Source organism: Pongo abelii, chromosome 7 (genome assembly GCF_028885655.2).
Source record: "Pongo abelii isolate AG06213 chromosome 7, NHGRI_mPonAbe1-v2.0_pri, whole genome shotgun sequence".
Lineage (NCBI taxonomy): Eukaryota > Metazoa > Chordata > Mammalia > Primates > Hominidae > Pongo > Pongo abelii.
In genome coordinates this window covers 145,569,713-145,596,502 of record NC_071992.2, presented here as the reverse complement: position 1 = coordinate 145,596,502, position 26,790 = coordinate 145,569,713, and the positions used below count along the sequence as shown (strand labels likewise).

The following is a 26,790-nucleotide window of genomic DNA, read 5'->3' as shown; positions in this document are numbered from 1 at the left end:
GGAAGTGTTCAGCCCTGGAAGAAAGCAGCTCTAACAGAGCTATCTAAAAGGAAGCAAACTGCATCCTGAGCTAGTGAGATTCTCATCAGTTGAAGTACCCAAGCATAAGAAGAACAAATCCTTGGTAAGGATGTCATAGAGAGGATTCAAGCATCAAATGAGTGCTTGGGAGAGATAACATTTTTTATTATTAATTTTTATTTTAAGTTCCAGGATACATAACATTTATGTTCTCCATATATTCACCAATTTCTTCCAGTGAATGTATAACACTTCTGCCAGCCTGATTTCTGAATTAGTTACTTATAGTAAGTTCCAATTTCTGTATTTTCCATGTACTGGCCCTAAAAATAGGAGAAAGGAAAGAAAACATAAAACAAGAATGTGCCTCTGTCATTCAGATCTTATAACTTACTTAAAGAGAGAAGACACACACGCGTGTATCATCCCTTGAATTGCCAGAGAGCCACCTATTTAGAATCTAATCGGGAAGAGATTGAGAAGTGATTTATAGATGGCAGAGGATCTGAAGGTTAGTTCAGATGTGTTAGCTCTCTGCACCAAAGTCCTTTTTTCCCTCCACTATCAAGGTGGTTCTCCAGTTTTAGCAAGCATTGAATCACTTGGATGGCTTGTTAAATCAACCTCAACTTTCTTATTCAGTAGATTTGGATTAGGGCCTGCAAATTTGCATTTCTAACAAGTTGCCAGGTGATGTTGCTGCTGCTGGTCATCTGATCACACTTTAGGATTCCTGCTCCAAGGCTTATCACTCAATACCATAATCTTCTGTTTATGTGTCTGGCTTCTTCTTTTGAACTGGAACACAGACGATCTTGTTTGTCTTCGAATATGCAGGGTCTACCCTATTGTTCCTCAGTAAATTTGTGTGAAGTAAATAATTTGAAAGAAATGTGTAGTTTTCTAGAAGCACAAAGAGGGAAAGAAACTATGGCAGTCAGCAGGGAAGAATCCTATGTTCTCTCCTCTCACATGTTTGGAAACATGATTCATGCAAGGAGGTGTCTTAGGTTAAAAGCAACCTTATGCAAGTACAAATGTGTATACAAATACCCCGTTTTATAATTATGCACACAGTACTACAGTCCCCAAAGGGGCATCAGAATATTTTCTTCTCACCTTTCTTTTTTGTCATTTTCTTTCCTCTTCACAGGCTGTCACAGCCACTTCATGAAGGGAAATATTCTTTCTTGTACATTGAATGTAATTTGCCCTTCCTGGAGTCCATTCCCTTTGGGTTGGCGCTGGCTGAACTTTGCAGTCTTCACTGAAGGGGGAACCCTTTCTCACTGTTTTCTGGGAGAGCAGCCCCTTTGAAGTCACAGCTGGCTTGACTAAACTCATTTCCTCCATCCACAATGTGCCTCTGATGTAGTGTTGGCTGAGGCTCTCTCTTGCCGGCTCCCGCTCTTGAAACAGACCCAAGTGCAATGTTCAATGTGAGTGTTTGGCTTGGCTTAAATTTGGCCAAATCATCTGTACTTTGTTTCATTTGAAAGCCTTACTTTTTTTCTTGCTCTCTCTTTTTCTCTCTCAACTAGTTCATTCCAGATGTTTTTGATTTGTCTTTTTGTGGTCTACTCCACCCAGTTCCTAAATCAGTAAATCATTTTCATGCTTCTTCCAAAATCTAAGGAAAGAAAATGCTCAATTAGAGAGAAACTGATTATAGGTCTCATAGAGCTTATACTTGGGGATGGCTGCTCTCCTCAGGAAGTACCTTTGAAAGGTAGGAGAAAATGTCTTCCAACTGAGGATCTTAGATTTGGCTTCACCACCCTTTCAACTTTTTAGCATTTGGAATAGGAGAGTAGGCAAAACATTGATATGCTAATATAATGCACGTCCAAGCTCATCCTCTACTTTAAGTCTTGATATATAATTGCTGTTCTTGCTTGAAGTCGTTCAATTACTGAAGTGCAAATAGAAGTTCCCATTCTATGAACTCATATGTGGCAGCGATAGAATGTACTAACATATAATATTAATGGCCTTTCTCTCTTTACTGTCACCTTTTACCCTTCTCAGCATTTTGATTGTGATGATGTGGGTAAGGGCAAAGTGTTTGCTTTATTGTCATTATGCAGGGTGAAGAACTTGTCGTTGGTGGAAATCACAGACCTGATAGGCTAGTGAAGGAATTTAGAGAGAAAACTCAGTAGACTCCCTCAATTTGGGAAGAGAGTTTTGGATATATTGAGAGCAAAGATGAGAGATTGAAGGTAGCTGATTGTATAATAAGTTAGAAAAAAAATGGAGAAGAAAATTTTAAGACATTTTGCCATTACAAATGCAATTTCTTTCTGGTGCCTTTTCAGGTGATTTTAGTTAAGATGTACATGTCTTTCCAAGAATTTTTTTGGAGAGGACATGTTTTGTCTTTGGGATTTGATATTCATATGAGACATATCGTTCAGGTTGCACCTATAAAATGTTGCAATACTTAATTTATTTCATTCTGCTGTATCATTATCTGACACCAGGACCCAGCAGAAGGCAAATGGCTTTTAGAGCTATACAGATGCTCTAGTTTTTTCGTGAGAAAAAGAGTTCTAGTTACTCATGGACTATTGCATTTAATTAGGTTAATTACTCAACTTTTCTGAATCATTTCTTAAAGGTGATTATATTAATATCCAACTTTCAGGACCATCTTAAACATTAAATGAGCTCATTTAAAGTACCTGTCACTGGTAAAATTTGTAACTGGTGTGTTGAACAATCATGAATCATAAAATGGCATCAAAACACAGCTTCATTTTGATCTTCAACTTTAACTTTGTTATTTAGTTACTCAGTTATTGAGGCCACTGGTTGAAAATGTCAGCAGATTGCATCAATTTTTGGACATCCTTCTTAGATAATAGATAATAGATGATAGAAAATTATCCAATCACTCTGTATATCAAAATCAGATGAGTCAGAAATGTACAGTAAATGTCAAATTCAACATGGTAATCTAGAAATTAATATTTTAGTTTTCGTTCAAAGATTAAACATCTTCCCCTAATGCATTTATTAAGTTGGGCAACCTAAGTAGGCCAGTCTATGTTTGGGAGGATGGGGTATGATTAGTCCCCTCTTTCCACTCACCTTCCTTCCCTTCTTTACTGCATGTTCACCTATCTTCTTAAGCTTGAATTGACAGCCTGTCCTGGGCTGAATGCAGGAAGAGAATTTGGATAGATGTGAGAATTCTGATTTGGCCAGTTGTGAAATGCTTCTTATTTGAGCCTGGCCAATGAGTTCAGCTAACTCTTTCTCTAATGAATATTTCTGTGGCATCTTTAGAGCCTCCTCAACTGAATTTCTTTTAGCAGGATGTCATGGATATGGGAAGTGTCTTGACTTTTGGTCAGTGTAATCCTGATCCACAGTAAACTCATATTTCTGGCAGACTACTCAATATATGCTCAATGGATGTCTTTGCCCTATGACAGAAGCCCCATTTGGCAGATCTGTATTTAAATGACTGATCTTTCCAGTGAAATTCAATATGAGAAGACTGCAATGCACACTGAGGGAGGTGCAGTGATTTTCCAGACCCCTATTCCCATCCTGTGATGGCAGGCCATTTCACCTTGTGCCATACCTGAATATTCTCCAGGCATATGTTATTCATCAGACCACAGCATTTCCCCAAATTCTCTCCAGAATGCACAAAACATTCTCTTCAGCCGGAGAAACTCTCTTTAATCTTACGGTAAAATAAGGGGGGAGTAGGGGAGAGAGAGATGGCATCAGAGCACAGCTTTTTAAAAACAAACATTCTCCAGAAAAACATTCTTTCTAATCTCTATTCTTTCATCACCCTTTTAACATCTCTGTGGGTTTTAGATCCATATGACTCTCAGACTTACTTTGAAACTTCTGCAGGTGACATAGCACCCCGCCTTGGAACTTTTTATCTACTTCATCTTGCTGCTTTAATAAAACCTTCCAAGTTTACATCCTGTTATACACTCAAATGTCACAATTTTTCCATTTTAATGTTACCAAATGAAACATAAGTTTTTTGAAAACTGTAGCAATTATAATGCCTTTGGCACACTCTGTGATGTACCTAATATGGCAATACTCACAGAGATGTATAAGAAAATAGTTTTAATTAAATTGAACTCCTCAGGTTTGTCTTAATTAACACATACATAGAACTGTGGTATAGTTGAGTGTTCTATAAATATATGCTGAATTAAAGAAAATGAGTTATCATGAACTCTGATTTTGCCATTTGGCTTTGTAACATGAGGTGAAGCAATACTTCAAAAGATAGTTTCTTATTTATCAAATTGAAATTTTGTTGCTATCACCCATGAGCCCCTGTTATTAATAGCTATAAAAGCCTCAGAATTTTGTCATTCTACACATGGATTTTTCTCATTATAATAGTTTCACACGTGTGCCTCATATGGTCAAGTAGACAGCAAGGGGAATGTGGGTAGGGACTATGAATCACCTGTGTGTTTGTAGGTGTAGACATAGTCAATAAAGTTTTTCACCTCATCTTCTATAAAGAGCCCAACTGTCCTAGATGAGAGAGGCTAATACGGATCAAAGGCAATGCCAAGGATGCTACTATTGGGTAACCTTTCTAATTGGTGGATGATTAAGAACTGATTAAAGGATATAATGTCACTATAGTGTTGTCTTTTGGAGTCTCCTCCTTGGTTTCTCTTCTGAACATTATGAAATTTGTGAATTTTGTACATAGATATATAGGCAAAGTAATTTCTGTAGGATTCAGTAATCTACAAGTCCTATGCAGAAGAGCCATCTGTGAAAGCTCAAAGGAGGGAGTGGTCGCTTTACCTCTGTGGGGTTAGGAGTTTTCACAGAAGAGAGGAAGTTGGATGAGTCTTAGAGAATGATTAAGCATTTATGAGATAGAAAAGGAAGAAAGAAAGCTGACCTTAGGTAGAGGAAAGAGGAAGCATTGATTATCTCTTCCTTTCTATGGGATTGGCAATAACTGAGAAAACTATGAAGAATTAGGGATCCAAATATCAGCTTTAGCAATATATACTAACAATAAAAATACACTTACCTATGATACATTATTTCTCTTCTGAGACACACAACCTAGAGAAGCTGTCATATATGTGGACATGGAAATACGTCACAAAATATTCATTGCAGTATTATCTGTAATAGTGAAAAATGAGAAACCATTTAAATATTTATCATCATATATATGCAGCATATAAGTCTGTGGGAGTACTACAATAAGGTAAATGAACTAGCAATACATCTATCAATATGAATAAATCCTCACAACATAATGTTGAGTACAATAAAGAAACTTTTTATAAGAATGTTAATACGATACTCTTCACGTTTAAAGTTTATAAATATGCAAAAAACCTAGATGTTGTTAAACAATACTTTCATGTTAGTATGAAAACGTTCAGTAAAATGATAAACACAAAGTTTAGTGGTGGTTCTCTCTGGGATAGGAAATGTGTGAGAGAAGAATGGGAACAAAAATGTATATATAAATAATATCAATTGTATTGCTAGTGTTAGCTCTTAAGCCTAGTGACAGGGGTATTTTTCTTTGCGGTATTCTTTAGAATTATCTGAACATGTTGGATGCCTGAAATATATGTGCCATATACATGTACACAAAAAGTCTTTTTAAAAAATAAGCCTTATTGCTGACAAATGTACATTGGGACATATGACTTAGGCTCAAGACCAAATGGGCTCTCAGTGCTTCCTTCTAAACAAACTTTGCCCCCCATCACAGAGCAGAAAATCTCTACACTACTGACCTTGTCACAGTGCAGCAGGAACAGAGAAGAAAGCATGATCCATGGTCCAGGTAATGAGTCACAGAGGTTGACTAACTTGTTCCCCTCATCCATTAATCAGACAAATCTTTCCTCAGCAGACGCATGAGTGAGAGGTTCTATTAGTCTGTTCCCATGCTGCTATGAAGAAATACCCAAGGCTGGGTAATTTATAAAGGAAAGAAATTTAATTGACTTGCAGGTCTGCAGGGCTAGAAGCCTCAGGAAACTTACAATCGTGGCAGAAGGGGAAACAAACATGCCCTTCTTCATAGGGTGGCAGGAGAGAGAATGCCGAGCAGAGGGGGAACGCCCCTTCTAAAACCATCAGATCTTGTGAGAACTCACTCACTATTACAATAACAGCAAGGAGGAAACCACCCCCATGATTCGATTACCTCCCACCAAGTCCCTCCCATGACAAGTGGGGATTATGGGAACTACAATTCAAGATGGAATTTGGGTGGGGACACAGCCAAACCATATCTGAGGTGGAGGAATGGTCAAAGCTTGTCTTCATTATTTCTGAGAAAGCAGAAGTTTCTATTATGAGCCCAATCCCTTCCCTTTCCTCTTTAATAGCCTGAGCCCTCAATTACTACTTACATTATTTATTAGAAAATAAGTTTTATTGCTATAAAATGTGTCCAAGTTATCTATAGCTATTCTACTATATAAACTAGTGCTGTAGTTAATGTAATTAGATTTCTAAAGAGTTTCATGATTCTTTATCTGGAGAGATAAAGGAAACAAACACCTCTTGAGTGCCCATCATGGTTAGCCTTTTGTAACCTTGGGAACTGTGATGCCCTGCTCTGACTGTTTTTCTGAAGAAGCATCCCAAATTGCAAACAGCTTATGAAACAACAGAACCTGATTAGACAACCTCAGGTATGTTCGGGTAACTAGTGTTCCACAAATTACTTGAGAAAGACTGATGGAGAACCAAGAAAAGCCTGGCGAGCTTAGCAATTTTTTAATTCATTCAGACATTGCTGTCATAGGCTTTCGATACAACATATTTTCCCCAAATTCTAATACCTGTAGGTCACCTTGGGAGGCTCTGCATAAAAAAAACATGGCCATGATTGCTGATGAGTGGAGTCTTGAGAGGGAAAAGGGGTATTACTGATTTCCAGAATCTAGTTCTACTAGGTTTCAAGGTCAGGAGCAGAGCCAGTTAGGAATTAGGAATAAGCTGTTGGTTGAAATTAGAGGGGAATTACCATAGTAGTTACCACCGTGAACCTTGAATAGGTACCTAAGAGCACTACATGGCATTGAAGTTGGGCATCATGCCCATTCTGTCATCACCAAAGTTCTGTAAAAGAGGAACAAATTGGAACTGTGTGATAAATAATATGACAGTCATGTGAATTATATAAAGCATTAGTTTTAGTTCTATTTGATTTGTTACAGAGTAGATAGTAAATTTTTCATCGAGAGAATAAAACAGGAAGATACCGTGTCCTTTACGGAGGAAAACCTACCATGACTAATCTAAGCAATCTATAAGTCCATTCCTAGATATTTCAGTCTAGAAGCAACACTAAGAAAGCCAACAGTCAGACTGGAAGTGCCATTTCACAGAAGCTGGAGGTTAGACAATGAGGACTCCAATCAGGGTTCCCAACCAAACAGTTCTATAATGTTGGGGGAGAAGTTGCTTAAGGTCTCTAAGTAAAATTTTACAATGTTACTGATCTTAAAGGTGTTCAATTAGATAATGCATGTAAATAAGTAAGAATATAATGGGTCATTCGAAAGTGGACTTCACTTTTTCCCTTAAAGGTCGCTGCTCGACTTCAAAGCTGAGGATTTGAAGTTGAATCAAATTTCCCATCACCTAGCACCATCTGAGAATTCTAGTCACACACATTCAGAGAGACCTTTCTCATGGTGTTTCTGCAATTCTGTTGCCAGTCTTGACTAGGAGGCAGGGGGAAATCATTACAATATTTTGGAAATGCTTATTCAGTTTTACTTTTTGTCTAGTGGTGGGTGGATTTAAGTTATTTATCTGAACACATCTGCCCTGAATTTGCATATATAATGAAAATGATTGTTTGTTAAAATGTTTTGTTTTGTGTGTGTGTTTAAATTTTTATTTTGAAATATTTTGTTGTGGCTGAAATACATGCTTTCCTAAGAGGAATTCCATTATGAAAAAAAAAAAATGTGGATAACCCATAGGGTATGGCTGCTCAGAGAAAGAACACAAGACTAGAAATGTTCATAATTCCAGCAATTCCCAGCTGTGGGGAGGAAGGAGTCAATTATCATTTAAACAAAATGTTTATTGAGGTGTAGATACATACACAAGTCTTAAACATACAAATTAATAGATTTTATGTATGGAATATTCTCTTTCTTTTTGAACTTTAGATTCAGGGGTTATACGTGCATGTTGTTGTATAGGTATATATATATGTTGAGGATTGGGTTTCTAGTTAACTTGTAACCAAATACTAAACATAGTACCCAATACGTAGTTTTTCAACCCTCATCTCCTTCCCACTCTCTCCCCTTTTGGAGTCCTCAGGGTCTCTTATTTCCATTATTATGTCCATGTGTACTTATTGTTTGGCTTCTACTTAGTGAAAACATGAGGTATTTGATTTTCTGTTTCTGAGCTGTTTCACTTAGGTTAATGGCATCCAGCTCCATCTGCATTGCTATGAAGGACATGATTTCACTCATTTTATGGCCGCATAGTATTCCATGGTGTATATATACCACAGTTTTTAAAATCCAATCAACCATTGATGGACACTTAGGTTGATTCCATGATTTTGCTATTGTGAATAGTGCTGCAGTAAACTCACAGTGCAGGTATCTGTCTGATAAAATAATTTATTTTCCTTTGAGTATATACCCAGTACCGGGATTGCTGGGTCAAATTGTAGTTGTAGTTTTAGTTCTTTGAGAAATCTCCATACCATTTTCTACAGTGGCTGAACTAATTTACATTCCCACAAACAGTCTATAAGAATTCCATTTTCTCCATATCCTTGCCAACATCTGTTATTTTTTGACTTTTTAGGAATACCCATTCTGACTTGTGTGAGATGGTATCACATTGTGGTTTTAATTTAGATTTCTCTGATGATTGGTGATGTTGTACATTTTTTCATATGTTTGTTGGCCACTTGAATGTTTTCTTTTTAGAAGTGTTTGTTCATGTCCTTTGCTCACTTTTTAATGGGGTTATTTGGTTTATTTAATGGGGTTATTTGCTTGTTGATTTATTTATTTCTAATAGATTCTGGATATTAGTCCTCTGTCAGATGCATAGTTTGCAAGTATTTCCTCCCATTCTGTAGGCTGTCTGTTTAACCTGTTGATTATTCCTTTTGCTGTGTGGAAGGTTTTTAGTTCAATTAAGTCCCATTTATCTATTTTTGTTTTTGTTGTGATTGCTTTTGAGGACCTGGACATAAATTCTTTCCCTAGGCAAATGTCCATAAATGTTTTTCCTAGGTTTTCTTCTTGGAATTTTATCAGTTTACACTTACATTTATGTCATTAATCAATCTTGAGGACTTTTTTTAATAATGTGAGAGATAGGGGTCCAGTTTTATTCTTCCGCATATAGTTTGCCAGTTTTTCCAGCACCATTTATTGATTAAAATATCTTTTTCCCTATTGTTTATTTTTGTTGACTTTGTTAAAGATCAAATAATTGCAGATTTGTGGCTTTATTTCTGGATTCTCTTTTCTGTACCATTGATCTCTTTCTGTCTGTTTTTATACTAGTTCCATGCTGTTTTGGTTACTAAAACCTTGTAGCATAGTTTGAAGTCAGGTAATGTAATGCCTCTGACTTTGTTCTTTATTCTCAGGATTGCTTTGGCTATTTAGGCTTTTTTTTTTGGTTGAGTCCTATATAAATTTTAGGGTTTTTTTCCCTAATTCTGTGAAAAATGACATTGGTAATTAGATAGGAATTGCATTGAATCTATTGATTACTTTGGGAAAAGAATTATTTTAATGATATTTATTCTTTCTATCCATGAGAGTCGGATGTTTTTTCATTTGGTTCATCTATGATTTCTTTCATCAGTGTTTTGTAATTCTCCTTGCAGAGGTCTTTAACCTCCTTGATTAAATGTATTCCTAGATATTTGATGGCTTTTTTTGTGGCTATTGTAAATGAGATTGAGTTCCTGATTTGGTTCTCAGCTTGAGCATTGTGGGTGTATAGAAGTGTTACTGATTTTTGTGCATTCATTTTGTATCCTGAAACTACCGAAGTCATTTATCAGGTCTAGGAATCCTTTGGAGGAATCTCTAGAGTTTTCTAGATATATAGTCATGTCATCAGTGAGTAAGACAATTTTACTTCTTTACCAATTTGGATGATTTCTGTTTCTTTCGCTTGACTGATTGCTCTGGCTAGAACTTCCAGTACTATGTTGAATAGGAGTGGTGAGAGTGGGCATCCTTGCCTTGTTCCAGCTATTAGGGGGAATGCTGTCAACTTTTCCCCATTCAGTATGATGTTGGCTGTGGGTTTGTCATAAATAGCTCTTATTATTTTGAGGTATGTTCCCTCAATGCCTAGTTCATTGAGGGTTTTTATCATGAAGGGATTTTGTAATATTTTCAATACCCAAGAGGGGGCCTTCATTTCACTTCCTATGTCTATACCTGTTCCAACTTCCCTAAAATCAGGTAAGCAATATTCTGACTACTATCACCACAATTTAGTTCTTGACTTTTATGTAATTTAATTATACAAAAATAGTATGTCCTCTCTTGTAGGTATCTTCTTTCACTCATTCATTGCTTTGCCTGTGAAACCCAATGGTAATATTGTTTGTAGTAAATGTTCTGTTTTCTTGTTGCATAGTATTCCATTTTATGCATTTGCTGCAACTCATTTATCCATTCTACTATAGATAGACATTTGGATTGTTCTAGTTTTTAGTTATGATAAATAAAATGTTTTGAAATTCTTATACTTTGAGTGGGGTTCAAAATGGAAGAAGGCTCTGCAACAGGTCTAGGCTGCTGTGCAAACTCCTCTGCCACCTGGGCCATATGAGCTAGAAGATATGATTCTTAAAATGTCAGTGCTATATAGGGATGCTGTTTGCAGTCTTTGGCATACCCGTATAGTTGGATTGCAGCACAAGTCCTTGGGATTACAGAACAGATCCCTGCCATCCTTCACAGATGATTACTCTCCTTTTGAGAAACAGGTTTTTTGGCCTGCTACTGGTGTTGTAACAGTCTTTAAAAGACATTTCAATTTCTATCAAACTGCCTACTTTAAGATGGTGGGGAACAAGGTAAGACTAGTGAATCCTATTAGCGTGGTCCTATTGCCAAACATCTTTGCCCATGAAGTGAGTTCCTTGATCAGAAGTAGTGCTGTGTGTAATAATGAAGGTGGGTAAGGCATTCCATGGATGATAGTTTTGGCAGAGCATTATGTGTAAGGAAAGCAAATCTCTATTCATAGTAAATGTCTATTCCAGTAAGAACAAAATATTGCCCCTTTTATGATGGAAGCACTCCAATGAAATTAACCTACCCCAAGGAAATGTGCCGTATTAGGGATCCTGTGTTAGTCTCTGTTGCTGGAAGATTGAGCACTCAGCATAGCTCAGCACTTGGCCATAGTGAGATTGACCTTACTGAGTAGAAGTCCATGTTGCTGAGACCGTGCTTATCCTCCACTTCTGCCACCATGACCAGTTTGTCATGAGCCCATTAGGCAATGACAAAGTGGCTGGGGAAAGAAGCTTACTGGTATCCACAGAACAAGTCATCCTGTTCATTTGATTATTAACATCTTTCTCTGCCTAGGTCACTGTTTGGTGAGCATTCATATGGGACATAAACATCTTCATTTTCTTGCAATTCAGAGAGGTCCATCTACATACCTCTTCCCCTGACCTCCTTGTCACCATCTTACTTCCAGGTCTGTGACCGCAACTGGAATTTACACCACTGGCTTTCCTGATTCTTAGGGCTTTGGACTTGGACTGAAGCTACAGCATTTACTCTCCTGGGTCTCCAACTTGCCAACTGCAGATTTTGTGGCTTCTCAGCCTCCATACTGTATGAGCCAATGCCTTATAGTAAATCATGTACACACATACATGCATATTACATACATATGTACATACATTTATACACTTACAGATAAAATATTATATTGGTTGTTTCTCTAAAGAACTTAGAACAATACAAATTTTGGTAGGCAAATACGCTCATTTACCTATGCTGAGGAATGGAATTGCAGGGTCGTAGCATAGACATGTGTTTAATTTTAGAAGTAGACAGTTTCAAAAGGTTTTTCAAAGTGACAGCTTTCATTTAAGGGGAAAAAGTGATTTTGTTTTCTTTGGGGAGGGAGAAAAAGAGAGCAAGAGATGCTATTGGACCATATCTTTATAAGTTTCACATGAAACAATGCGATTATGTTTTTCAGATGTTCTCTGTGTTAGGTAGAAGAGGTGGAGAGAATTTTTGTTTTTAGGGAAAATAACCCAAGGGAGGATACTGAGTGAGACCCTTTCTTCCTTTTGATTCTTCTCCTTGTTTGCTGCCTTTTGGTAAAGACACAGATCACAGCCTACAGATGGACGAATAAAATAGAGATGTCAAGTGAAATCACAGAGCTAAACTTTAAATAACCCTGATGTTTTAATACTCAATCAAACTACAGAAAGATCTGGGGTTACTTTTTCTTAGATCTGCTGTGGGAAAAGAAAGAAAGGAACAAGATTAGTAACAGAGATTAGTGAAGAAACTACATAATTATACCTGTGTCTCTTTCTTTCAAAGCTTAGAATGTACCATGTTAAATACAGTGTCTAGTAAAAATCAATGTTTACTTTGGAAGAAAAATTGTTTCTTGAGGATTCAACTTCCAAAACTATACCACAAAAGAGATAACAAACTTAGGAATCTACTTTATGGTTGCCTTATAAAAGGAAAAACAACTTCGGTTAACCTCTCTTTAGGAAACAGGTTATCTATTACCAAGATACTACAAATCACTATCTTGTTAATTATTCACACATGTTCTTGTTCAGACCTTGATGAGTACGTGTTCTGAATATTTACAGGTAGTAATCCATCCCTCTCAGTCACCACAAATTTCTCTTAGGATCAGCAATACGAGTACATTGTCAGCTGCAGGCTTTAGAAGGCATCTAACTATTATATAGGGCTTTGGGGGTATTTTTAAATTATTTGGTTCTATGCCCAAGCTAAATGGGGATCTGGCAACTACCTGCCTTGTGATCAATGCAAACATATACAACAGATAATTCAGGTTCTCACAGGAAGAGCTACATAAACATTTTGTAACGTGAACTCAGGCATGTCACTCTCCCTCATTGGCTCTCAGCCTTTTTATCTGGCAGAAATGGAGGTTGGAGGAGATAATCTCTAAAGGCATCTGCCAGCTCTAATGCTCGATGACTTTATAATTTTCATCTGGAAATGTGGTTATTTTACCAGTAGATCTCAGAGATCTGAATTGTCAATATTTATCAAAGAAAGCTAATCAGTTCAACTAGACAAATAGTGTGTGACCACTAGTGGGCTGACACTATTAAAAAAAAATTGAGAAAAAGTTGTGGAATAAATTGATGAATAAATAAATGCATGCATCAACAGAGAAGGCACTACAAAACCAGAATGACAAATTTGTCTGAAAAATAATTACTATAGTTAGTTGAATGAAATTCTAAAACTGAGTGCCAGTAGATGTCTGAGTAACTTTCCTGAAATCTCAGATGCCCTCTGATTACAGTGCTCAGCGTGGTATAGAGAGAAAGAACATGGGGTCAGAAGATCTGATGTCACTTCTTGACCTTGCCACCTATCAGCACTGTGACATTGGGAAAATCACATTACCTCTTTGAATCTGACTCATTAGCTCTCAAAGACTTAGTTGAACTTGATAGTTTAACTATCAAGGAGATAATTTCTCAGTGATCCAAGAATTGATGATATTGTGAAGATAAGGTTATTTTACAAACTGAAAATAACTATTCAAGTTTTTACTTTGTATAATTAATAAACAATGTGATTTGAAAACAGAAGGGAATTAATGCAAGAATTAGGACCGGCAGATATCAAGGAGTCTTGACAAAAATGGCATTTGGCAAAATAACTATGTTTTTAGTCCTTTCCATTTTCTGGTATGAATCAAGCATAAATTAAGGAATTCAATATAAATTAAGCATTTATTTTATGCCAGGGCCTTTCTACATTTTAAAGATGCAAAAATACCCATATGTGATTCTTTTAAAAAATTATTTTCATTTTTATTTTTTGTGGGTACATGGTAGGTTTTATTTATGGGGTACATGAGATGTTTTGATACAGGCATGCAATATGAAATAAACACATCATGGGCTGGGCGCGGTGGCTCACGCCTGTAATCCCAGCACTTTGGGAGGCCGAGATGGGCAGATCACGAGGTCAGGAGATCAAGACCATCCTGGCTAACACAGTGAAACCCTGCCTCTACTAAAAATACAAAACATTAGCTGGGTGTGGAGGCGGGCGCCTGTAGTCCCAGCTACTCAGGAAGCTGAGGCAGGAGAATGGCATGAATCCGGGAGGTGGGGCTTGCAGTGAGGCCACTGCACTCCAGCCTGGGCGACAGAGTGAGACTCCATCTCAAAAAAACAAAAACAAAAACACAAAAAATAAGCACATCATGGAGAATGGGATGTCCATCTCCTCAAGCATTTATCCAATTGCACTCTTTCAGTTATTTTAAAATGTACAATTAAGTTATTACTAACTTGTAGTTCTTGATCTTATAAAGATCACAATCTTGTGGGATTCCTACATATTTGCTGAAAACTCTCTCTGTTTCAGGCAACTGTTAGGTTCCAACAATATAGTGGGGAACATGGAAGGCACTGACCTTGTCTTGAAGAGTTTACATTCAGGCATAAAAGATAGACCTTCAGACAATCAATTTCAAGACAATGCCATAACTGCTATGATAAAGGACTTGTGAGTTGTTAAGGGAAGCCATTTGAGGGGTACTTAGACTAATGCAGAGAAAAGGGGAGAGTATTTAGAAGTGGTGTAAATCAGTGCTCCTCAAAGCTGAGATGCGTGAGAATCACCTGCGGATCTTGCTACAATGCAAATTCTGAACCAATAGGACTGGTACGGAACCTGGGACTCGGCATTTCTAACAAGCTACCAGGTGATGTTGATGCTTCTGACCAGTGACTTGCAATGAGCCTTGTGGATATAGGAAACACAATAAGTTTAAAAATAAATCATTCATTTGACATCTCTGACATGACTTTGTCTGGTTGATCTTTCTTTCTAGAGAAAACAAACAAAATAAAAGACCAACTTTTTAGCTTCCTTCCAGTGATTCTCAAAGTTCTAAAGAGGTAGGCTCTCTAGGGAGATATATCTAAACTGTCAAAGATTTTTTAAAAAACTGAGCCCACTCCAAGCCCTTGGTGCTCCCTTTTCCTGATAATCGCCACTACAGTAAGCCCCTTTAAATAAGAGATTGTTGAAACTGCATATCCCAAAGACATGACGAGATTGAAAACCACTACTACCATTTATAACCTGGCACAGATTTAGAGTTTGATAATCTCCATGAAATCTGTTGATAGTTTTTTTTCTTTAATTCTTCTCACTTTAAAATATCATTATGGAAATAACGTTAAGAGTCCCTCTTTTCTTTCTTCTCAGGGTGTAGGGATGGGTGGGCAAGTTGACTGTCAGGTTGAAGGATACACAGTGATGTGAATTACATTGAACCCAGATAATTATCATAGGGTGGACAATGTACTGGGTATACCTGTAGACAAAGTCTGGGTGCCCAACTCTCTCTTTGTGTGGCTTTAAACAAATTAGTTAATTTCTCTGAGTCTTGATGCCTCACCTTAAAAAACGGTAAATAGCATATGGCTCAGAGAGTAGGCATTAGGATCCAGTGAGATGATGTGGGTAAAACAGTTGGCAGGTAATAGGTTTTCCATCAATGTTAGTGTCCTTTCTCTTCCTCACTCTATTTGGAGTAAGAGAAGTTTGGATTTAGTGTTCTCCTTCCACAATTTTTTAAGAAAGTCTTCACCTCTATCAAATAGAAGGTCTGGAAAACATCTGCTGCTTTTCCTTTCTCTTGACACCAAAAATGTGGTTGTGTGAAAGTCAAGGCAATGAGAAAGGCCACCTAAGTCTTCACAATTCAGTGCTTACGATTCAAATGGAAGGGTCTTTGTTTTTTCTGTGAGTTAGGACTCATTATTGAGTTCTGTCCTTTATCTATAGAGATATCTATTCATGAAGTTAGCTCACTATGACTGAAGAAAATCCAACGATTGGGAGATTCAAGAGGTCATTAGATGTTTAATTAAATTTTTTCCCTATTACAGTTACGCTACAATAAAATGGGTTAGCACAGGAGCTGGTGGATTTTCTAACACTGAAGCGTAAACAGATATTGAATATGGATTGTTTAATTAACTAATTCATGCTTCAAAAACCTATTGGATACCTTCTAAGTGTCAGACACTGTGTTCAGCATTAGGGAAAAGGGTTGGGATTACACACATGATGACTGATATGACCAGATTGAGAACTTGGATCTCCTTCAAAAAATATTCTTTATTTTAAAAAATGTTTATTTAGCAGGGTGGTAGAAACTTTCTATAGATAAAGCTTCTATATGTAATATATAGGACTCATTACATGTTCTATAAAATATTTTACTTATTAGAAATTGTTTTAAAATTATAATTTTCTAAATTAGCCTACCTTATTGTGGTCATATTGAAGAGTTTAAATGTTAGATGTGCTAACAAAGACACAAATTATAGTCAATAGAACTAAGTCATGCACTATTTGGTCTGGGGATGTAGCTGATTTTGCTGATGCCAAATAGTGCTCAGTTGGTCACCCCATATTAATGGTGAAGCCAAGACTGCATGCTATAATTTATACATGCCTGCAGCAAAAAAGTCTAACAGACAGAGAGTAAGGCTGGTGAGGAATGTTTTAACCTTTCACTCGGGTATGCCATCTCCTTGCAAAGCAGTAGGGCCAGTTTCCATTTTCTAGCTGTGTAAGATTAGTGTGAATACATATAATCCAAAGAGTGCCATATTTCCAGTTTGCTCTAGGTTTTACTATACTTTATAGATTACACATCGCAAGAGGCTGCCTGACTAACCTCTTAATATTTCTTGTTCCGAAGTAGCCTAATGATTCATAAAAACAGGTGTGAAAACAAATAACCACAAGCTATTGTGATAAATGTGATTATTTCTGTTTGGCATCTAGTCAAGGAGAAACAAGGTCAGGCCACAGAGTGGTCAAGCGGTCACCAGGACTCTATGGGAGCTGAGCTAGATTTGAAAGGACTTCTAACAATAAACAGAAAATATCTAGGCATTTCAGGTACAAGACAGGCTGTTGGTTTATGTTATTGTTGCTTTCTTTTCAACAAGATCATTTTGGCTATGATTTTGTAGACTGTCTGTATAGAGGGAAAGCTAGTGATGAAATTCTAAAAAGGAAGTCATTTACTGTTTTCTCCAGAGAATCTATTGATTTTTTTTTTTTAAAGGGGAGCCATATTCTGCCATGTGAGATGTAAGAGCTCTTTCCTCCAGAGTGTTGTTAAAGTTCAGAACAGGATTCACTTGGAATCTTTTGTCTAACAATATCTGTAATTAGATGATGTGGAAATGCTTCCCCTATTTTCACTTGCCTAGTTCATTTGGCCTGTGTCGAGTATAAAGGACCCATTATACCCTAAATACCTAAAAGAAGGAGAATGAGGTTTTGGGGACATAATGTCTTTGTGGTTACTCCCCAAGGATTTCTTTTTAAATCAGTAAAGAGAATATTTACTAAGTGTTTGTAGTGAGCCTTTAATTATGCCCAGTATTATAGGAGATCCTCTCTCGCCCCAGACTCATTCTACCTCATCCAGTCCTATCGCAGTGAATGGTACCTGTTTCTACACAGCTGCCTAAGACAGAAATTCAGGATCCACCCTGCACTGATCCTTCTTTCTTACCTACTGTGTTCAGTAAAGTAAGTACTGTTGATCGGACAGCTATGCTATCTGTCCTTTACTGATAAATGCTGAATTACCCTCGTGTAGGTACCTTAATCACTTTGATTACTAAAATTACTTTTTTAATTATAAAAACTTCAAAAATACATAAAATTATAGTGTAACATAAAAACATTTCTATACTCCCTGCCCTATTATTAACCAAACTTAACATCTTTTATACATACTTCAAACTTTGTTAAAAATAAAACATAGGCCGGGCGCGGTGGCTCACAACTGTAATCCCAGCAGTTTGGGAGGCCGAGGCGGGTGGATCAGGAGGTCAGGAGATTGAAACCATCCTGGCTAACACGACGAAACCCTGTCTCTACTAAAAATACAAAAAATTAGCCAGGTGTGGTGGCAGGCGCCTGTAGTCCCAGCTACTTGTGAGGCTGAGGTGGGAGAATGGCCTGAACTCGGGAGGCAGAGCTTGCAGTGAGCTGAGATGGCGCCACTACACTCCAGCCGGGGCGACAGAGCGAGACTCCCTCCGTTTCAAAATAAATAAATAAATGAATACGTACATACATAAATAAATACACAAATAAATAAAATACAACATAAACATAGTTGAAATTCCATTTAGTATTTATCTGTTTCCTTTACCCTCTTCCTTCCTTCATCAGAGACAGAGATTGCGCCACTGCACTCCAGCCTGGGTGACAGAGGGAGGCTCCATCTCAAAAAAAATAAAAATGAAAAATAAAATAAAATAAAACAAACATAGTTGAAATCCCATTTAGTATTTATCTGTTTCCTTTACCCTCTTCCTTCCTTCATTAGACACAAGAAGCCATGCAGTTGTTGTACATTCTTCTATTTTATGTTTTTAAAAATATTTATTACACATGCATGTATTTATAAATAGCATTTGATATTCTGTGTATTAAAATATATCAATATGGTATTAAACTGTATACATTATCTTATCGTTACAACTTTTTCTTTTATGTTTCAATCTTAATGAAATTCTTTATTTGTCATCATTATGGCTCATTCTAGCTTCCTCCCCTTGCTTATATGTAAACTCCTGGTCCAATAGCAAGAAACCTGACTCTTACCTTTGAGATCTATTTACTTAATTGTTCAATTTCAGTATACAGACAGTCCCTGACTTACAATGCTTCAACTTATGATTTTTCAACTTTATCATGGTGAAAAAGCAATGAATTCAGTAGAAACTATACTTCAAATTTTGAATTTTGATCTTCTCTTGGGCTAGCAGTAGGTGTATTAAATGTATCTTCAACTTATGGTGTTTTCAGCTTACACTGGGTTTATCCAGGAGTAACCCCACTGTAAGTCTAGGAGCATCCACAATGTTTCATAATAACAGAATTGTTAACCTGCATCCCTGTGGGAAACAACTTTATCAGCTAGAGCACGGTACTTAAGTACAATTTATTTTGCCTTTCTACAGCATCTACTTGTTTCCAAAGTTATTTGGGTCAGCATTTTCCTCCACCCACCACTTAAAACTGATTTGTTTCATACATTTGAAATGTATGAAAAGCCAAAAATCCAGGACCCACCCTGGCCTGCTCCCTTTTTCTTACCTACTGTGTTAAGGTAAGCACTGTTGATTGGCCAGCTATGATACCTATCCACTTTTACTGATAAATGGTTACATTTGTAATGATTACATTTGTAATGTATGAAACAGAATCTTTTGTCACAGCTGCATTCCATTGGAGTGTCTTGAACCTGTAAATAATTTTTAAAATTTGCAATGCATAAAGGTTTACTCTTTGTGCCATAAGGTTCTATGGATTTTGCCAAATACATGGTATCATGTATCCACCATTACTGTATCATAAAAAATAGTTTTACTACCCTACAAAATCCTCCATGCTTTACCTATTCAGGCCTCCCCTGGAAACAACTGCGCTTTTTATTGTTTCTATAGTTTTACCTTTTCCAGAAATCCATACATTTCAACCATGCAGAATGTAGCCTTTTTAGATTGCCTTTTGTTTGTAACTTAGCAATTTGTATTTAAGATTTGTCCACATCTTTTTTTGTGGTTAAATAACTAATTTGGTTTTACCCCTGAATAATGTTTCATTATATAAATCTACTGCAGTTTGTTTAACCATTCATCTATCGAAAGACCTCTTTGCTGCTTTTAGTTCTTGGATATTATAAATAAGACTGTCATAACATTTATATGTATATTTTTCTGTGGACATAAGTTTTTGAACCAGTTGGGTAAATACCTAGGAGTGTGATTGCTGGCTCATATGGTAAAGCTAACCTTTCACATTGCTGGTGACAGTATACATTGCTACAAGCTTTCTATAAAGTACTTGCGCATTATTTCTCAAAAGCCTTCACATTCTAATACCATTTGACCCACTATTTCTATTTCTAGGAATGCATCCAAAGGAAATAATCACAAATGAGAATAAATATTTATGAACAAATATGTGCATTATTTATGAGAGCAGGAAACTGGAAACCACCTAAAAATCCAGTACTATGAAAATGAATGTGTAAATTATTATATATGCTCATGTGAAGAAACAGAATGTAATTATTAACAATTATATTTGTAATGTTTATTAATGATAATAAAAATACTTATAACATTAAATGAGGAAGGTAGGTTATAAAATTATATTATCTCCGTTATGTATAGAAAAATGCTTAGCACAAGTCTGAAAGAAAACATGTCTAAAATATTAATGACAGTTTCTTCTGGGTATAAAGAAGAGGTGATTTTCTTCCCTGTTTTGCTGAAGATGTCTGTAATTTCTGATTCTTACTCTAAATGTTAAAGTATTTGATAATCCAGAAGGGGTTTTAAAGTCATTTTAGTAGGGTATTTTGGAAGTAGAGACAGTTTTACACCCAAATCCAAATACTACCTACCCCGTAAAGTCTCCCAAAGTCCTCTTAATTAAAAAATAACTCCCTACTTGATTAATTTTACGCATGTATTAATTTATCCATTTAGCAATCTATATGTCATATGCTATGCCTGTGATAGGCACATACTCTATGCCCTAAGGGAGTCCTGGATTTATAGGACAGAAAAGCACATAATTTTTTTTCATTACGAGATTTGTGCAGCTTTATTATGAATAGCCAAAAACTGGAAACAACCCCATTGTTTATAAGTGGATAAATGGATAACAAACGATGATACATTCATACAATGAGATATTACTCAAAAATAAAAAAGAACAACTAATATACACAAAAACATGGATGACTCTCAAAAACGTTATGCTGAACAATGGAAGTTACAAGATAATGAAATAATTCTTCAAAGGAAAGCACATAATTAACAGAGTGATTTAAAAAAGATGCACCACATCGAATGAATGTATTTATACAGTGGCTTGGGACAACAGAGGAAGGAATGATGACTTTGTTTTCCTGAGGAGTTAGAAATATTGAGTTGACTTATAAGAGCTTTCGATGGTAGTCACCTGTTAAAGAGTCAGACATGGGAAGGTAGGGATTTGTAATCACAGGTAATAGTGGGTGCAAAGTTCCCAGTGGCTTCTGGGTGGATGGGAGATTAACTACAACTGAGGAGAAATTAATTTAATTAGATGAGGGTAGATGATTTATGGACTTGCCTGCCAGGTCATGGTGGTTGGGTTTTATAGTTTTATATTGTGTTAGGGAGCCATTGAAGGTTTGATTTAGTAGGGAATTGATACGACCACTTTCTTATTATTTAAGGTCTGTTTTCCCACAGCACAATCCAGTGTTTGGGATCCATTTTTTTTTCTTTTTTTTTTTGAGACAAAGTCTCACTGTGTCACCCAGGCTGGAGTGTAATGGTGCGATCTCAGCTTACTGCAACCTCCATCTCCTGGGTTCAAGCGATTCTCCTGCATCAGCCTCCTGAGTAGCTAGGACCACAGGTGCATGCCACCATGCCAGGCTAATTTTTGAATTTTTAGTAGAGACGGGGTTTCACTATGTTGGCCAGGCTGGTCTTGAACTTGTGACTTCAAATGATCTGCCCACCTTGGCCTCCCAAAGTGCTGGGTTTATAGACGTGAGCCACGGCGCCTGGCCTTGGCATGCAATTTTAAACAGGCTTGGTGCTCAACAAATGGTGGTGGTAGAAGAGAATTCTGACTTTGGTCAAGTGTAAGTTGTGTCTGAGATGGACAGAAAAGATCTCTTGCAGGTGTTTGAAAATTGAAAACTAAAACCCAGATATAATTTAGAGCAGGAGTTCTCAATAGCTTTTCATGACTGATCCCATAAAGAGCCTTTTTAGACGCTTTTTACCCCATAATCACTGCACCCCCGCAGAATTTGAACACTGCAGATATGCTTTTTATTTATCTAACTTTATGTTTATCTGTGCTTCCTACCAAAGAAGATACAATTTTTTTTATCTCTTTCCCTCAAGATCAATTTTTGTCCACTTAGTGGTGATAGGATCCCCACTAAAAGCACATGGGTTGAAACCTTTTTAAAAATTAATTATGGTAAAATACATATAATGTAGAATTTACCATGTTAACATTTTAAGGGTACATCTCAGTATTGTTAAGCATATTCACATTGTTGTACAGCCAGTCTCCAAAAGTCTTTTCTTCTTGCAAACCGTAACTCTATACCCATTATTCAGCAACTCTCCCTTCCCTCCTGCCCCAGTGCCTGGCAACCACCCTTCTATTTTCTATCTCTGTGAATTTAACTACTCTTGGTACCTCAAATAAGTGAAATCATATTATATATATGTTTTGTGGCTAGTTTTTATTTTATTTTATTTTTTATTTTTTTTTGAGACAGAGTTTCACTCTTGTTGCCCAGGCTGGAGTGCAACGGCACAATCTTGGCTCATCACAACCTCCGCTTCCCGGGTTCAAGCGATTCTCCTGCCTCAGCCTCCGGAGTAGCTGGGATTACAGGCATCTGCCGCCACGCCTGGCTAGTTTCGTATTTTTAGTAGAGACGGGGTTTCTACATGTTGGTCAGGCTGGTCTGGAACTCCCGACCTCAGGTGATCCACCTGCCTCGGCCTCCCAAAGTGCTGGGATTACAGGCATGAGCCACCACTCCCGGTCGTGGCTAGTTTTTTTTACTTAGTATAATATTGTAACTTATGTCAGGATTTCCTTCCTTTTTAGGGTTAAATAATATTCCATTATATGTATAGAACCACATTTGTTTATTCATTCGTATGTTAATGAACACTTGATTTACTTCCTTTTTTTGGATATTGTAAACAATGCTGCTGTGAACATAAATAGGTAAATATCTCTTTAAGACCCTGCTTTCAATTATTTAGGGTTTATACCCAGAAGTGGAATTGCTGTACTATATGGTAATTCTGTTTTCAACATTTAGAGGAACTTCCATACTGTTCTCCATAGGGAAGTGATTGCACTATTTTACATGTCCATGAACAGTATGCAAGGGTTGCAATTTCTCTCCATCCTTGCTGACATTTGTTATCTTCTTTCTTTCTCTGTCTCCTTCCCTCCCTCCCTTTCTTCTCCTTCTTCCTCCTTTCTTCCTTTCTCTTTCTTTTAATAGTATTCATTCTAATGCATGTAAGGTGGTATCTTATTGTTGTTTTTATTTGCATTTCCCCAGTAATTAGTGATGTTGAACATCTTTTCAAGTGCTTGTTGACTATATATCTTTTTTGGAGAAAGATTTATTTAAATCCCTTGCTCATTTTTTAATTGGGTTATTTGTTTTTGTTGTTGTTGAGTTTTAGAAGGTCTTTATATATTCTGGACAATAACTTCTTATCATATACAGAATTTGCAAATGTTTTTTCCTATTCTGTAGGTTGCTTTTTCACTCTGTTGTGTGAATCCTCTTGAAACAGGAAAAGTTCCCTTATCCCCCTCGCAAGGCATGTGATGAGAGTATGGCTCGCTTCTTCAGTGCCCCACTGCTCATACCCCTAAGTGAGCATGCAGATGGGCAGGTCGTTGCTCCAACACCACGGCAGTGTCTAGGGTTGAGTGTTTACAACTCCCAAAGCCCCAGTGGGCATGTGTTACAGTGTACTCTTTCAGTTTAGCCATCCATAGGCAGCTTGTGTTAATCAGCTCAATTAGATGTTAATCAACTCAAAGGACAGAGGGCTTTCTGTATCCCGGGGTTCTTGCCTTAGTGTAACAGAAAAATCATATCACACATGGGCTTGGAGAATGATTGCGAGGTTTTACTGAATGGTGGAAGTAGCCTTCAGCAGATGGATGGGGAGCCAAAAGGGGAATGGAGTGGGAAGATGGTCTTCCCCTCGAGTCATGCCACTCAGTGGCTGGGCTCTCCTCAACCACCCTAGGCCAAATTTCCCTTGGCATCCGCATCGTTTCAATGTCCATGGCCTGACTGCTGGTGTGTTCCTTTCAACGTCCATCTACTTGTGTGTCTGTGCATGCTATGGTCTTGAGGTTTTTATAGGCACAGAATGGGGGGTGTGGCGGGCCAGGGTGGTCTTGGAACATGCAACATTTGGGTATGAAAACAGGAGTGACTGTCTTCACCTAGGTCCATTGGCACAGGCCCGAGGGTGGAGCCCTCGCTAGGGACACCACCTGTCTCTAATCAGCACTTCCCCTCTCCCTTACTCCCATATCACGTTGATGGAATTAGAGCTTTTCAAAATTCACTGGATGTTTAGCTTTTCCAGGATCTTTGACATTCTTTCCCTATTTCTTCTTCACCTGGGAACTAGGAGGTTGAAACTTGAATGGTGGTATTATAGGCCTAGGCAGACATTGAGATCTAACCTGTACCTGAGATTTGGATTGTGGGGTCTTAGGAATGTGCTTGATGAAGGATCTTATGGATTTCTGCATCATTCATGGAAAGGTGGATCATGCAAGTCATTCAACCCAAGCACAACATGATAGGAAGGGTAAATCAAACCACCAAACAGAGACAAGAAAGGAAAAGTGGCATGAGAAGATGAGACACAGAAGAGACTGAAAGCAGACAGTCTCTTCTGAATATTCTTGTCTTCACTTCATTCATCAAGGCCATTGGCTATTAACTGTTAGCATGAGGTTGTCTCCACCTTGTCTATATAACCAAGTTTTCAACCTATCTGTCTCACTGGTGTTTTCTAGATGGACATCCAGACAATTTATCTGAGGTTTTCTTTTTATCTAGCAATTTGGTGAGGACCAACACTGTGGTCTTTAGCAGGTACAGCTCCAAAGCCAGGAGCTTAATACCTCTCAGAAAGTGAGTAGGTCTTGAATTCACTCTCAATTTATGTATCAACCCATCACCTGTGAGAAGATTAGACTTATTGCAATAGGAGAGAAAAAAATCTTCTCTGTTATTCCTATGGGAGAGAGGTAATCCATTTAAAAATCTTTCTGATGCCATGACCATAAGATTAATGCTTATGTAATCCAGCTTGTTATCTGTCTGCTATGTCTCCTTGTGTCTAGGATAAGTCAATTGAGCTTCACTTCTCTAATTGAAATCACTGTGCTGATGGAGTCTGTCTGTGGAAATGAAAGGTGGCTGCCATAATCTGTTGGGAGTTGAATTAATCCTCTGGGAGTGAGGCTGACCTAATTACTCAGAAATACTGGGCTTGCTTTCATTCTGTGGAATACAGCCATGGGAAAGAGGCCAGCATGCCATTTTCCTAATCTTTTCTTGAATTGTCTAAAACTCACCTAACATGAAACTGAGAAGACTTTTCATTTGGAAGTGGTATTTCTTATGCTTTTCACCTTTTTGCTTGGAAGTATTCTTACACTAAAGAAAGGAGAAACAGAAAAGGTGAAGAAGCCAAGAGGCTGGAGTTTCCTTTTGAATGGATATTCATCCATGAAGCTGTTGATTCTGTTTTTCTGTTCCTCCAGGTGTCTACACTTTTACCTCTGCTTGCCCGATACAACCACCACCAGTCACCTCACAGAATAACTCACCCCTTAAGAATCTGCTCAGGAATCAGCCTTCCCTGATCACAAACACTGAGTTTAGAAGTCCCTCCACAGTGTCCCCCATAACCCTGTGCTACCTCACTGCCTCATAGTTTAATGCTGTTTGTGTGCATGCCTATCTTCATCCATGGATCCAGAACAACCTGTAAAAATGGCTGTACTTATCACCTTCAGTATTCAATGACTAAACTCTAATTTTAACATATCTGGCAGAATGAATCACTTGGGGATTTCTGCCAACACTACCAATATATTACTCCTAATTTGTAATTATTACTTAGCATGGATTATGGCACCGGCTGTTGGAGAGCCAGTGTGGCAGACCCTAAGTTGAATAAAATATCAGTAGCAGTCTAGGAGCATATATTTATTGGAATAGATCATTCATTAATTTGTTCATTAATTTGTTCATTAAATAAACATTTATTAAGCACTCATGGTTTAGGATGCATTTTGTCCATTTACTCATTCATTTGTTCATCTGACACATTGTTTATTGAAGGGCTATTAAGTGTTAACATTGTGTGTTTATTGATGAATGTAACAGGCATGTTTCTCCTATGGGAATCTTTTAGGATAGTGGAGATAACAGACAATACAAATGTAAACATACAAATGTAAGTTATGTAAAATTATGAGTTGTGATAAGTGCTTTGGAGGAAACCAAAAATGTGTAATAATAAAGAATAAAAATGAAAAGATAGGGGGCAGATGGGGTATCTTGGGACCTTCCTCTCAATTTTGCTGTGAATCTAAAACTGCTCAAAAAAATAAAGTCTAGGCGGGGCACGGTGGCTCACGCCTGTAATCCCAGCACTTTGGGAGGCCGAGGCGGGCGGATCACAAGGTCAGGAGATCGAGACCATCCTGGCTAACAAGGTGAAACCTTGTCCCTACTAAAAATACAAAAAAAATAGCCGGGTGTGGTGGCGGGTGCCTAAAAATTAGCCAGGCGTGGTGGTGGGTGCCTGTAGTTCCAACTACTTGGGAAGCTGAGGCAGGA

General features: G+C 37.5%; 1 long non-coding RNA gene across 1 annotated transcript; it reads left to right on the top strand.

The window, feature by feature from the left end:
- The first annotated feature begins 1,396 nt into the window (after window positions 1-1,396).
- On the top strand, window positions 1,397-26,220 carry LOC100939709 (uncharacterized). Its single transcript, XR_152388.5, has 3 exons — window positions 1,397-1,460; window positions 19,310-19,458; window positions 25,284-26,220. It is a non-coding gene; the product is annotated as an uncharacterized LOC100939709 (long non-coding RNA).
- Window positions 26,221-26,790: the final 570 nt, after the last annotated feature.